Source organism: Mauremys reevesii, linkage group 2 (genome assembly GCF_016161935.1).
Source record: "Mauremys reevesii isolate NIE-2019 linkage group 2, ASM1616193v1, whole genome shotgun sequence".
In the NCBI taxonomy this organism is placed as follows: domain Eukaryota; kingdom Metazoa; phylum Chordata; order Testudines; family Geoemydidae; genus Mauremys; species Mauremys reevesii.
In genome coordinates, this window is record NC_052624.1 from 226,576,586 (window position 1) to 226,589,459 (window position 12,874).

The following is a 12,874-nucleotide window of genomic DNA, read 5'->3' on the forward strand; positions in this document are numbered from 1 at the left end:
AGAAGTTTCCCCTTTCTTTCTTCTGGCCTCACATTATGTGTGTTTTGTAGGTAGCTTACGTGCCACCTTCTGCTGCTGTTCATAGTTTCTCCCAAACACCAGTATAGAGAAACTGAGATGATTCAGTCTTATGCATTTCAGTCTGCTGCTGCTTGGGAAAGCTATGAGAAGTCACAGAGGCAATTGGAGGTGTCGAACTACAGATTCAGAAAGACAGCACTGCACTGGTTCATACTCAAACAGTTATCTTCATACCTATAAGGGTTAGAAACATTTTTGTTTTAAATCATAGATTAGATTGATTTCTTAGCCCCCTTGCTCACCAGGCAAAGCTTTCTGATCAATGGGGGTAAGCAGATATTGGAAGTCCTGAGTTAAAAGTCTGGTTTGTTAGTGTGAAGAGACTATCAGGCACCACTTATTCTTTACTTTAACATTCAGGCAGTTATTACATATTGCTCTGTTTTCTCTTCCTTTTTGGATTTGCCATCTTGCATTCATTTAATGCTCTTCATTTTATATTTTTCACACTTATCCTGTTTAGGGATGTAAAATATTAACTGGTTAACCGGTAAGCATTAGTCTTACCGCTAACCCCCCCAACTGTTAACCCCCTGCGCACTGGCTGGAGCAGCCCCAGCCCTGTGCCGAATGGAGCAGCCCCAGCCTCTATCCCTTTAATCAGTTACCTGGTTAAAAGATATAATTTTAATCATTTAAACGGTTAACTTTTTAAACAACATTTCCATCCCTAATCCTGTTTGTCCCTTTTCTTTTTCTTTTGCGATACATAATCTTCATAAAATGTAATTTTTTTTTAAAAAAGAATCTCATTTTTAAAATTTTATTCTGTTCTCCTATCACCATCTATACTTTATATTCATTAAGAGCCAGAGTTTTAATTTTAATTTTCTCTGACTACTGTTTGACTAGATGGTTTCTTGCCTTGACTCTTATTTTATTTTCCCTTTTGCAATTTGTTTTTGCTCTGCTTAACCAACGTGAGTCTCTTTTCAAGTGTATTTTATTTCCATGTTACTTTCCTTTTGACGATCTCTGTTGCTCAGTGCTGACAGTGCTCTCCCTCCTACCTCTCCGAGTGACAGTGAGAGCTTTGAGGGGTAGCTAGCGGATCTGGAAACAAGAAGTGTATGTCTGTAATGGTTTTATTTTGTTTTGTTTTTAAATTATAAAACCAGACCTCTTGAATCAGGAGCACTGTTTCATTTTGAAAATAAAAATTGCCACAATATACATATCACTATGATCCCAATGCAATACCAATTAGATCTGAAGGAAAAGTCAAGATGGAACTATTATGTCAAATACATTGGCCAGTTCATCTAGATAGGTTAAAGGTCAAATACCCAAAAGCCATTAGCTTTATATTTTTCTACTTAGAAATGAACTATTATTGTGTAAGGCTGCTTGATGATTCAGAAGAACTGTATATATAACTTCTATCCCTTACGTGGCAGCCAGAGGACCCACAGAATGCTCAACTACAACTTCACATAAGAAATAAATGAGACCAAAAGTCATGACAATTCCTAAATTTAGTCTCAAATTCAGCAAACATTTTCAGAAATATGGAGCGAAATATCTAGAAAGAAGATGCCTCCTCCTGCTGTGATAGAAAGAGGAAAAATTACCCATATATTTGTACACATCCCCTCCACACACAGTAAAGTCAATGCAACTTCAAAACAGCAAGAGTGCAGCATCGCTATGGATCTGGCCCAGGAACTGCACAGATAAGTAGCTTATTTTAGTGAAGTAATTAATGGACTGCATATCATATCTGAATGCATGGCAGTAAGAAATGATACTGCAGCCTCAGCTAGCTAAACTTGTAATAGCAACAGGCTACTTCATTAACACTGGTGAAGTACTAGTGTTTGCCAAGGAAAAGAGAAAAGCAAGGCAACAAAACTGTCCACAATTATGAAGGAAATCATCTATGTAACAAGCTAACTAATGCCCAGAAGCTGAATGACTCACTGTATTAAGAAAATTAGAAAGGGTGCTCAATGGTATTAAATAATGCAGCACACTTACATGGTCTTAACATTCTAGAAACATATATAAGTGCTGTACAATGTAAGGCCCGGACTCCTGCAAACAATTAAGCATATTTAAGTAAGTATTTTCAGGATCAGGGCCTACATTTTAAAAGATGTATTTTTATGTTTCAGGTTTTGTTTTGTACTTTGGGTAGATTTAGGAATCTCTCATACTCACTAGGCTGTAAATATGTTTGTAGGGAGAAAGTAAGGACATGTAACTATCTCTTAATTGTATTTTTTAATTGATATAAAAAACTTTAATAGAGATTTTTACTAGGTGTTCATAATAACCCATGTGAATAAAGTGTGGCTTTGTTTTTGTCTAGCTGTTAGACCACCAATTGAGGATTGTGAGTTCACTCTTGCAGGTCTACTAGTTCAAGCAGTAGAAACTCATGCTTTCTGATCCAGAGAGGCTGACTTAAATTCTCATTCAGGTCACCACTTTTAGCAATGCCCCTGAATAAGTCATGTGCAAGAAGTCAGGGGTGGCTCTAGCTTTTTTGCTGCCCCAAGCATGGCAGGCAGGCTGCCTTTGGCGGCACGCCTGCGGGAGGTCCCCAGTCCTGCGGATTCGGCGGCTTGCCTGCGGGAGGTCCGCCGGTCCCGCGGATTCGGTGTACCCGCCGCCGAATTGCTGCCGTATCCGTGGGACTGGCGGACCTCCCGCAAGCAAGCTGCTGAAGGCTGACTGACTGATGCCCTCGCAGGAACCAGCAGGGCACCCCGCACTGCTTGCCGCCCCAGGCACGCGCTTGGAGCGCTGGTGCCTGGAGCTGCCGCTGCAAGAAGTTAATCTGGGCCTCTGGATTGAAAAGCATGAGTCTGCTACTGCCTTGGAGCTAATGGATTTGGGCCAGATGCTAGCTGGTGTAAACTCTCATAGCTTCATTGTAATCCAACAATTGTGTGTTGAACAGTTAGGATCTGGCTGCAGGTCCAATTACTCCAAGGCAGTAAGAGATTCATACACCTTCATATGTGGTCTACTGTGATTAGAAAAGAACAAAGAGCCACATTTCATTAGCATAGGTTACACTCACAATCTGTGATGAATGATGGGGGGAGATGTCACATAAGTACCTGATTAGAAAAGAGGATGCCTCAAGAGTATAGTATAAATGATGAAAGAAAGAGTGCCCTTCTGGACTGCATTAGTACTCTCGCTATAAAAGGGCCACAGTGGCTTGACATCTCCATTTTCAATTTGCTCTTTGATAGCCGTTGCTAACTTGTATCCTAGCTAGTGTAGCTATGGACAATGTTCTTATCATTTGTGTAAATGTCTAAGCATTTCTTTTAAAAAAGTCCTTTTGAATCCTCATTGGTTTCCATCTCATAAATAGTTTCTTCTGCATGACAAAAGTACATCACCTTTCACCCAGTGACTATTGAGTCCCCTTAACAGCCTTTCGTGAAGGATTATATTAAAAGGTTTTAGAAAGTCTAAATATATTCTGTTTACTCATTTTCCTTTATCTAGTATTTTGTTGACTTCCATTGTACTGCAAAATACAAGAACCATTAAAACAATTGCTGATGGCACAAATTATTTTGGCAGGAAAAGTGCTATGCTGAGGCCACCGGTAACAAATTAGAAGAAATAGCGGAAGCCAAAAATTCAGATAGCCAGTTGGATTAAAAAAAAAATCAAAACAAAACCCAGGAGACAGCCAGATTGTCATTTCCAGTGTTCTGCAGGCTTAAATTCCAGATCGTAGTGCTATACTCTGACAATTTTACTCCTCGGTGCCTTATTATCTTTCATTCCTATAAAAACCCAGAATTAATCATTCCAAGGGACTATATTGAAGGTCAGTTGCCTGCACTTGAAGTCTAGTAAGTTGTTGTGAAACAGACTCTACCATCCTATGTTTGTAGTTTATAAGAAAGCAGTAGTATTCATTCACTGTCTTGTCACTTAGTTTAATTCATTGATCCGTTGTTGTTTTAAATATTTTTCTAAATTAAATCTATTGGTAGATTTGGAAGCACTCATGATTTGGAAGACTAAAGACCTCAACTCTTCAAAAGGAAAACAGCTGCATGGAGTCCCACTGGAAGAGATGTAAGGGTCCATACAAGTGGAATCCTATGCAGGATCAGGGTTTAAGGCATCTTTCTGAAATGCAGTGCCACGTGATTAAAATATAGAGAGATTCTTTGAGGTACTTTGCTTGGTTTCAGCATTGCCAGCGGTCTCTAGAAAAAGAAATGAGCCCGAAAGAGGCAAGGCCCCAGTTTTTCTTCCAAAAGAACTTTAAGTTAGATAGCTATTTCAAACTGCCCAGTATTTATAACTACTACTAATGCTACTACAATAAAACAATAACAAACTACCATAAACATACTTTCCTACCTCATAGAGCTGTGGTGAGAGCAAATTAATTAATGTAGGCAAGATGCTCCAATACTACGGTGATGAGAACCACAGAAAAGTCTATTAAACATGAATCTCAAGCCTCAAATGGCACAATTATGGAAAAGTAGCTGAGTAATAAATCTGCCATTTCTTTATATTGCCTTGTACTTATGTACCATGCTGCTACTACAGCAGCATCTCTCACAAACATGGGATACTGCTAACAAATGAAACCTGTCCTATGCTCCCTACACTGGCTTCCCACAAAATATCAAGTCATTATCTTCAAGACACTCAATGGCCTGGACCTGGGATATCTAAAAGATGACCTAAAGCTCTGAGATGAAGACTACGGTCTACAACTCCACTCCTCTGGCATGCTGGACTTCTATAGGAAGGGGAAGCTAATCTGTGTGGGCTGGGAAGGGGTTCACTCACTGATGGAGTACTTCCTCAGGGCCAGGCATGGAGTAGCAGCTGTCTTTCAGTCTAGTGCCCCTTGCTGATGGTCACTCTGTCACTGTGGTGGTTGCTCTTCCCGTAATTCGGCCCTCCAGCCAGGGCTCGATTGGGAGGACACTGAGTTAACAGAAAGTCCAACATAAAACAGTTCAATGTCCTCACAAGAATCTTTGGCCCCAACTCCAGGCTCATGCCACTTTGCTGGTGACTGATACGGGAACCAAGGCCGTCTTACTACAATGGGGCCAGCCCAGGACCCTTAATGCACTACTGGACAGTGCTCAGATACTACATTGATGAACAAACATTAAACCCATATGGACTAGATTAGTACTTTTCCACATCTATATTTTAGGCAGAGCTTTTTTCCCTTTAACTTCTATCACAAATATATTTGAAAATATCTTCATTTTTACTTGAAATGTAGTTCATTTTTCTTTTCCCCCTCTAACTACACTTCATTTAGAGACAGGGTACCTGAGTGAAGCAGGGCTGGGGAAAGGCAGAGGAGCTGGGGCTCTCCAGCCTGGAAAGCCCCAGGCTGTGGCCTAGCAGAAGGCAAATAGGTACTGGGGGTTGCAGAGGGCAGCCCAGGGGTAGGCAAAGGCAGCAGGTCCAAACCCAACCTTGCCAGTGATGAGTAGGCTGATACTGCAGTCTGCACAGAGTATGGGGGCTAGACAATGACTGGCAGTAGCCATATACTGAGTTCAGGTGGGGATAGTGGGTGGGAGTTCCCTGGGGAGGGGAGATCCTAAGACTGAGGGGTTATTGCCAGGGGGCAGCACCCCAGATAACAGGGCACCAGGTCTGGGAGGGACATGGGGGCCAATCGGTAGCGGGACACCGGCCTGCAGAGGGTGCTCCAACTGCTGGAGAGCTAATTCCCTAAGACCACCAGCAGGAGGCACCACAGGGGTGAGTCCACACGCTTACAGAGGGCTTCGGCAAGCACGACAGGCCCGGACTTGTCTGCCTCACTTGGTCAGCAGACGACATAGCCCCACTCTGAGCCTCAGAGTCATGGCCTGACTGAGGTGCCACTGATGGCTAGTTCCTGGATCTTGCTGAGAGAAATCGGCCTCTTCCTGTCTTCTTCTGCGCTGGCGATTGGGATTGGTGCCGAGCCTCCTTGGCAGAGTCTTCCTTTGATGCCAGATCTCTCGAAGACAGCGCCAGAGCACTTTGCGCTGAAGAAGACGTACTGGGAGCGGGATCCCCGGCACCTGGGTCCGACTGAGGTCAGAGAACTGCCTCCATGAGGAGTATTTTAACCTGCGGCTCCCTCTATGAGTTCTCAGTCAGAATTCCTGATAGATCCTGCAGCGGTCTTTTTGGTGACCCTCGCCCAAACACTGTAAACAGGAGGTGTGGAGATCACTTTTGGGCATGCGCTTCATGCAGTCCTGGCAAGTCTTGAAGCCTGGGGATCGTGGCATGCCCTGGTGACAAATAAGGGGCGGGGGAGGGAAAACAGAATGGGGGAACCCCCCGTAACTGAAACTCATAAGTGAACTAACTATGCTATACTAACCAACTAGAAACTAAGGTGGGTGAGGGAGGCGGGGGCAAAGTCGAAGCCCAAAGGCTTCAGCCCCAAGCGTGTGAGGAGGGGGCTGTAACCTGAGTCTCGCCACCTAGGGATAAAGCCCTTGGGCTTTGGCTACGGGTGGTGGGACTTTGGATTTGACCTTGGATGGTGGGGGTTTAGGCTTGGGTTTCGACCCCAGCAAGTCTAACGCCAGCCCTGGCAACCCCATTAAAATGGAGTTGTGACCCACTTTGGGGTCCTGACCCACAGTTTGAGAAATGCTGCTCTATATGGTTTGTAATTTGGGTGTCACTTTGGACATGGCCTTCTTTGTAGACCCATACAGCCAGGTGGCATCTAAATGTTACCACATCTTCCTGCACAATGTCTCTGAAATCTGGCCTTTCCTCTCTGTCCACACAGCCAAAACTCACCCTCAGTATCTCACTTCTTGACTACTGAATCCTCCTCCTGTATGGCACTGGCAAATGTCATCTTGGCCCCCTTAAGTCCACTGAAAATGCTACAGCAAAGATCATCTCCTGGGTTCTTCACTCTGACCCTTCAACCACTTTCTGTATCCCTCCACTGGCTTCCCCTTTTCCACTGCAACAAGCACAAACTACTTGTCTTCACTTCTAATGTTCTTTATGGCTTAGCCCCGCTCCACCTTTCATCCTTTACAGACTACTGAGCTTTCAACTCCTGATACCATGCTGCCAACAGTACCAACCTTTATTACCCTTTAGTCCATTTTTCCCTCAAACATCTTTATGTTTTCTTCTACGTCCCCCCACCTTTTGTAGGGGAGGAGCTTTGCAAAGCCATATTATCTTCTTTCAAATCCCTGCTTAAAAACTCACCTCCACACTAGGTGAAGCCTACACTGCTGGTGCACTGTGAGCACTACTAATTATGCTAGTCACAATAATCTGATTGTTAGTTTGTGCTCCACCTATTTGTTTTTTATATTCACCTGTCATGTCATTGTATACTTAAATTGTGATGTTTCTGGGGCAGGAAAGTTTTTTTTGTTATGTGTGTGTAGAACACATAACACAATAGGGCAGAGGTTGGCAACCTTTGGCATATGGCCCATCAGGGTAATCCACTGGCGGTACGCGAGACATTTTGTTTACGTGGACTATCTGCAGGCATGGCCTCCTGCAGCTCCCAGTGGCCTTGGTTCACCTTTTCCGGCCACTGTGAGCTGCGAGGGGGCCATGCCTGCGGACGGTCCACATAAACAAACTGTCTTGCAGCCCTCCAGCGGATTACCCGGATAGGCCGCATGCCTATAGGGCCTCAATCCCTGGTGGAAGTCAGTAGATGCTGCTATAATAATAGTAATTCCCAGTCTAAGACTTACCTATTAAAATTAAAAGCCTTGTACAATACCATCAATATTAACGATGAAAAAATAAACGCAGTCAAAATGCTTTTGACATGCAAAATGTAGTGCAAGCAGCTCAGGATGAACGAATTGAGACAAACCTGACTGGTCTATCTTAACCTGTTTGCATTCTGATTCCATGTGTAGAGTACACCCACCACCTCCGGGTATATAGGAGCTACCCATTGCAGTACACTGTTAAAATATTAATGGATGGAATTGGATAGCTCAGTGGCTGAATAGAGACTTCAATTTCTATTCAGTGGGTCAAACCTAGCTAAGGACAATAATAATGGTCAAACGTGTTTGACATCAACTGGCTGTTCAATTGCCTATGTGAAGTGAGTTGGTGGTATCAGTCCAGCTCCTAGTGGACAGGGGCGTTCATATAATAAAACCACCATCAGAATTGGCAACCTTGTGAACAGCCCCAGAAGAGGGGCCAAGGACTCAAGTCTTATCTTCAGATGAAGAAACCTGAGTGGCTGATGCCCATGCTGTATCTACATTGTGGATAAGTAAAATGGCTTCATCTCCAGCGCTGTCAATTCAGCTCCTTTCATAAACCCTAAACACGCATAACAAAAAAGTAGTGCTAAATGCATTATGCGATTTTTCACATTGATACTGTAACTTGATTAATTCTAAAACACATTTCTTTAACAGGTAAAAGGCAATGGCTCTCACTGAGATCTAAACCATACAATTGTACCTCCAAAATCCTCCTAGGATAGCGCAGCTTCTCACCACTCCACCTTGGAGGTGTGCTTTCATGGTAGTCTAGCCCACAAGAACTTTGAGAAATCTGGTAATTCTGAGATTCAGGGCCACATTGTACCATTAAGGCACTGGCCAGGGATGTACAGATGCAGGGTTTTGATTCTGGCCACTTTACACTGAAAAGAGCTTTAAAACAAGGAGTGGCAACATTCCTTATTCATTCCAGGAAATAGATCCCATGGTGAGGCTACAGAAGTTACTAAAGGAAATATGTAAACTTTCAGTGGAGCAATTTCCACTTTTACATTTATGCATAATAAGAGAAATGACTAAATATGTCACAGCAGAAACAAATCATCAGGAAGTCCTGGTATCTCTTTATACAGTTATGAGAGACATACACAGAGCCCAGGTCTACACTACGAGTTTAGATCAAATTTAGCAGCGTTAGATTGATTTAACCCTGCACCCGTCCACACAACGAAGCCATTTTTGTCAACTTAAAGGGATCTTAAAATCGATTTCTGTACTCCTCCCTGACGAGGGGATTAGCACTGAAATTGACATTGTCGGGTCGAATTTGGGGTAGTGTGGACACAATTCTATGGTATTGGCCTCCGGGAGCTATCCCAGAGTGCTTCATTGTGACCGCTCTGGACAGCACTTTCAACTCAGATGCACTACGCAGGTACACAGCAAAAGCCCCAGGAACTTTTGAATTTCATTTCTTGTTTGGCCAGCATGGCGAGCTCATCAGCACAGGTGACCACGCAGTTCCAGAATTGCAAAAGAGCTCCAGCATGGACTGAACGGGAAGATCTGATTGCTGTTTGGGGAGATGAATCCATGCAATCAGAACTCCATTCCAAAAGACGAAATGCCAAAATATTGAAAAAATCTCCACTGGCATGATGGACAGAGGCTACAATAGGGACCCACAGCAGTGCTGTGTGAAAATTAAGGAGCTCAGGCAAGCCTACCAAAAAACCAAAGAGGCAAACGGCCACTCTGGGTCAGAGCCCCAGACATGCTGCTTCTATGATGAGCTGCATGCAATTCTAGGGGGGAGCCCTACCACTTCAGCCCTGTCCATGGACACCTGCAAGGGTGGAGTCTCATGCAACAGGGATGAGGATTATGGGGACAAGGAAAATGAGGAGGTGGAGGAGCATGAGGATAGCGCACAGCACGCAAGCGGAGAAGCCATTCTCTGCGACAGCTAGGAACTGTTTATCACCCTGGAGCCAATACCCTCTCAACCATCCCAAGGTGGGCTCACAGACCGTGAAGCCGGAGAAGGCACCTCTGGTGAGTGTACCTTTGAAAATATAATGCATGGTTTAAAAGCAAGCATGTTTAATGATTAATTTGCCCTGAAGACTTGGGATGCATTCGCGGCCAGTACAGCCCCTCCTTTTAACTGACCAACCCAATGGGTGCTTGGTATGGGAAAGGAGGGCACTGCTGTTTGAAACCATTCCCACATGTTATGAAGGTTGAAGAAGCTGAAAGACTGTGGCTTATCATGGCTGCCTGCAAGCTGAATTCTGTTGCCAGGTCCTGCATGTGTGATCTCTTACACCAAACCGGCAGGCCCTCAATATAAGAGGCAAAATGCAACCTTGTACCGAAAGCACATGTGCTATGTAATGTTAACAGCTTGGTTCACCGTCAAAGAGTCTACCCATTGTTCTCTAAAATGTGTCTTTTTAAATACTACTCTGCCTTTTTTTCCTCCTGCAGCTGCAAATGTTTTGACGCTCCCCCTATCATCTCCATCCCAGAGGCTAGCGCAAATAAGAAGGTGAAAAAAATGCACTCACAATGAAGTGTTCTCTGAGCTCATGCAGTCCTCTCGCACTGAAAGAGCTCAGCAGAATGTGTGGAGGCAAACAATGTCAGAGTCCAGGAAAGCAGAAAATGCTCAAGGACAGGAGGGATGAGCAAGATGAGATGTGGTGGGAGCAAGATGAGAGGTGGCGGCAGCGCGATGAGAGGAGGCAGGATGCAATGCTGAGGCTACTGGGGGATCAAACTGATATGCTCCGGTGTCTGGTGGAGCTGCAGGAAAGGCAGCAGGAGCACAGACCGCCGCTGCTGCCCCTGTGTAACTGCCTGCCCTCCTCCCCAAGTTCCATAGCCTCCTCACCCAGATGCCCAAGAACATGGGGGCAGGGGGTACGCCGCCTCTGGACACCCAACCACTCCACCCCAGAGGACTTGCTAAGCAACAGAAGGCTGGAATTCAATAAGTTTTGAAGTGCAGTGTGGCCTTGTCCTTCCCTCCTCCACCACCCCACCTGGTGCTTCCCTCCACCCTCACCACTCCTGGGCTACCTTGGCAGTTATCCCCCTATTTGTGTGATGAATTAATAAAGAGTGCATGATTTTGAAACAATAATGACCTTATTTCCTCTGCAAGCGGTGATTGAAGGGGGGAGGGCGGTTGGCTTACAGGGAAGTAGAGTGAACCAAGGGGGCGGGTTTTCATCAAGGAGAAACAAACAGAACTGTCACACTATAGCCTGGCCAGTCATGAAACTGGTTTTCAAAGCTTCTCTGATGTGCAGCGCACCATGGTGTGCTCTTCTAATCATCCTGGTGTCTGGCTGCGTGTAATCAGCGGCCAGGTGATTTGCCTCAACCTCCCACCCTGCCATAAATGTCTCCTCCTTACTCTCACAGATATTGTGGATCACACAGCAAGCGGCAATAACAATTGGAATACTGGTTTCGCTGAGGTCTAACCGAGTCAGTAAACTGTGCCAGCACGCTTTTAAATGTCCAAATGCACATTCTACCACCATGCTGCACTTTCTCAGCCTATAGTTGAACAGCTCATTACTACTGTCCAGGGTGCCTGTGTATGGCTTCATGAGTCATGGCATTAAGGGGTAGGTTGGGTCCCCAAGGATAACTATAGGCATTTCAACATCCCCAACAGTTATTTTCTGGTCTGGGAAGTAAGTCCCTTTCTGCAGCTGTTCAAACAGACCAGAATTCCTGAAGATGCACATGTCATGTACCTCTCCCGGCCATCCCATGTTGATGTTGGTGAAACATCCCATGTGATCCACCGGTGCTTGCAGCACCATTGAAAAGTACCCTTTGCGGTTTATGTACTGGCTGCCAAGGTGGTCCGGTCTCTAGACAGGGATATGTGTTCCATCTATCGTCCCACCACAGTTAGGGAATCCCATTGCAGCAAAGCCATCCACTATGACCTGCACATTTCCCAGAGTCACTACCCTTGACAGTAGCAGCTCAGTGATTGCGTTGGCTATTTGGATCACAGCAGCCCCTACAGTAGATTTGCCCACTCCAAACTGATTCCCGACTGACCGGTAGCTATTTGGCATTGCAAGCTTCTAGAGGGCTATTGCCACTCACTTCTCAACTGTGAGGGCTGCTCTCATCTTGGTATTCTTGCGCTTCAGGGCAGAGGAAAGTTCCATGAAAGTGCCCTTATGCATCCCAGACCTGCAACATTATGTGGTCCCATCAGTCTATGCTTGTTTCCTGGGCCCAGAATTGGCGTTCCACGGCATGAACCTGCCCCATTAACACCGTGATGTCCAAATTGCCAGGGCCCATGCTTTAAGAGAAGTCAGTGTCCATGTCCTCATCACTATCGTGATCGCGCTGTCGTCACCTCCTCGCCTGCTTTTTCAGGTTCTGATTCTGCACATACTGCAGGATAATGCGCGAGGTGTTTACAATGCTCAGAACAGCAGCGGTGAGCTGAGTGGGCTGCATGCTTGCCGTGGTATGGCGCTTGCAGGAGAGCAGAGTTGCAGCGGAAGTGGTGGATGACGACAGATGCCACGAGAATAGATATTTATACTGAATGATGAGACACCAGGAGAGCAGAGTTGCAGCGGAAGCGGTGATTGGATGACGATGGTTAGCAGTCCTACTGCACCGTCTGCTGAAAGCAGTATGGTGTCTGCACGGAAAAAAAGCACCAAATGATTGTCTGCCGTTGCTTTCATGGAGGGAGGGGCGACTGATGACATGTACCCAAAACCACCCAGGAGAATGTTTTTGCCCCATCAAGCATTGGGAGCTCAACCCAGAATTCCAATGGGCAGCGGAGACTGCAGGAACTGTGGGATAGCTACACACAGTGCAATGCTCCGAAAGTCGACGCTAGCCATGGTACTGTGGATGCACTCCACCGACTTAATGCGCTTAGTGGGGACACACACAATCGACAGTATAAAATTGCTTCCTAAAAATCGACTTCTATAAATTCGACCTAATTTCGTAGTGTAGACATACCCAGAGAGAGTTAGATAATATGGTACTGAAAATAAACAAAGGCTGAACATGCCTGATCT

At 45.1% G+C, this 12,874-nt stretch overlaps 1 protein-coding gene and 1 long non-coding RNA gene across 4 annotated transcripts in view; both read right to left on the reverse strand.

The window, feature by feature from the left end:
- Nucleotides 1-12,874, reverse strand: part of LOC120399008 (cytochrome P450 7B1) — a 189,838-nt gene that overhangs the window by 53,875 nt on the left and 123,089 nt on the right. The window lies entirely within an intron of this gene.
- Nucleotides 987-6,084, reverse strand: LOC120399009. The gene is made up of 3 exons (XR_005594880.1): nt 5,827-6,084; nt 4,867-5,007; nt 987-1,134 (listed from the first exon to the last, which is right to left on the reverse strand). It is a non-coding gene; the product is annotated as an uncharacterized LOC120399009 (long non-coding RNA).